The sequence below is a fragment of the Pseudophryne corroboree genome, chromosome 6 (assembly GCF_028390025.1).
Source record: "Pseudophryne corroboree isolate aPseCor3 chromosome 6, aPseCor3.hap2, whole genome shotgun sequence".
NCBI classification, from domain to species: domain Eukaryota; kingdom Metazoa; phylum Chordata; class Amphibia; order Anura; family Myobatrachidae; genus Pseudophryne; species Pseudophryne corroboree.
Genome location: NC_086449.1, coordinates 180030487 through 180032820, shown reverse-complemented (window position 1 = coordinate 180032820; position 2334 = coordinate 180030487). Strand labels below are relative to the sequence as shown.

Sequence of the window (2334 nt, the reverse complement as noted above, 5' to 3'; positions counted from 1 at the left end):
AACCGAATCCAAAACCAAAACACAAAACCCGAAAAATGTCCGGTGCACATCACTAGTTTAATGTGCTTTACCTGGTGCAATGTGAATAATGTGCTCTGCCTGGCGCAAAGTGTATAATGTGCTCTGCCTGGCGCAAAGTGTATAACATGCTCTACCTGGTGCAATGTGTACAGTATAATGTGCTTTACCTGGTGCAATGTGTATAACGTGCTCTGCCTGGCACAAAGTGTATAACGTGCTCTGCCTGGCGCAATATGTATAACATGCTCTACCTGGCGCAGTGTGTATAGTAGGTTCTACCTGGTGCAATGTGTATAAGCGGCACTACTGTGTGGTGTAATGTGAATTGGCACTATTACGTGGCCATGCCCTTCCACATGAAGCCACGCCCCTAAAATGTAGCAGCGCGCCTATTGCGCGCACTTTACATACATGGCTGTGCTCAGGCCTTCTGAGCAGTAATCCCGCCCACTTGACAGACTCCACCCCCCAACAGACCCCACCCCTATTAGGGCAGCTTCCATAAATTTCCCGGGCTGGTTTTCGATCCCAATCCGCCCCTGCCTGCACCCCATATTCTGTGGCCCTTCTGCGTCGGAGCGCATCACCCTTCCCCCTGGAGAAGCCATGAAGCTGACCGACAACGTGCTGCACAGCTTCCAGGTGGCAAAAGTTTTCAGTGAGAACTCCGATAAGATCAACTGCTTTGACTTCAGTCCTGGCGGGAAGACAGTCATTTCCAGCTGCGATGACGACTCCATCATGCTGTACGACTGCCAGGAGGGCAAGCCCAAGAGGACGCTGTACAGCAAGAAGCACTGTGTGAATCTCATCCGATACACACATGCAGCAAATACCGTGGTTTATAGCTCTAACAAAATTGATGTTACCATCCAGTACCTCTTTCTTCATGATAATAAATATAGCCGTTATTTCCCAGGCCACAATAAAAGGGCCGTTGCGTTATCTATGTCTCCGGTGGATGATGCATTTCTGGGTCCATGGATAAAACTAACCGCCTGTGGGACATCCGGTCTCTCAACTGTCAGGGTCTGATGCACTTACAGGGGAAGCTACTGTGCTCATTTGATCGAAGGGTTTTATTTTTGCTGCAGGAGTTAATTCCGAGATTGTGAATCTGTATGATCTTCGTTCTTTTGCTAAGGGTCCGTTTGCCACCTTTAAGATGAACTATGACCGCACCTGCGAATGGACGTCTCTCAAATTTAGCAACGATGGAAAATTAATTCTTCTCTCTACCTAGTGTTCCTTCTAGGATTCAAATAGGGCAGGGCGCCAGACTCCAGGGGCATATTGCCGCCTGTGCACCCAAAATGGGGGCGCGGCCATGTAAAATAGAGGGCGTGGCCAGGCAAACGTAATTTTAGTGGGCGACGCGGCCCCCAGACGTTGCTGTAGGGGGCATCTGAGGCCGGCGACGTCACTGTTGGGGCGTGCCCAGCACCGTCGGAGGTGCTGGGCTTCCCCCAGCTCTTTCCCATAGCATGAATGGATGCCGTGCGCATGCACACGGCATCTTTACACGCTGGGAGTGCAGGAAGCGGGCGGCTGTTCTAGCAGGGCACCGCAGAAGGGGCAGGGTGGATTTTGCCTTTAAAAAATCGGGCAGGGCGCGGCGCCCTGCTAAAACAGCCTAGCGTGTACACTATTACCAATGGTGGCTTCCTGAGGCTGGATGATGCGTTTAAAGGGGCCATGCTACACACCTTTGGAGGTTATAACAACAGTAAAATGGTCACACTAGAAGCTTCTTCCACCCCGGATTCTCAGTTCATTATGATCGGGCCGGAAGACGGGCAAGATCCATGTATGAAATGGAGAGAGCGGCATGAAAGTGGCCATGCTGGGTGGCAAGCACACCGAACCCATCACCTGCTTACAGTTCAATCCCAAGTTCATGACTTTTGCATTGCATTGAGGAAGCAGTAGGGAGAGGAGGAATGAGGAGGAGGCACTTAACTAGCAGATGTGTATAATGGGCTCTACCAGGCGTAATGTATATATGGGCTCTATCTGGCGTAATGTGTAATGGGGTCTACCAGGCGTAATGTGTATAATGGGCTTTACCGGGTGTAACATGTGTAATGGGCTCTACCAGGCGTAATGTGTAACATGTGTAATGGGCTCTACCAGGCGTAATGTGAATAATGGGCTCTACCAGGCGTAATGTGAATAATGGGCTCTACCAGACATAATGTGTATAATGGTCTATATCTGGCGTAATATGTATAATGGGCTCTACCTGGCATAATGTGTATGGGGCTCTACCAGGTGTAATGTGTACAAGCGGCTCTACCAGTCATAATGTGTATA

General features: G+C 49.9%; 1 pseudogene; it reads left to right on the top strand.

The window, feature by feature from the left end:
• Window positions 1-627: 627 nt before the first annotated feature.
• Window positions 628-1939, top strand: LOC134934517 (WD repeat-containing protein 82-like; annotated as a pseudogene).
• Window positions 1940-2334: the final 395 nt, after the last annotated feature.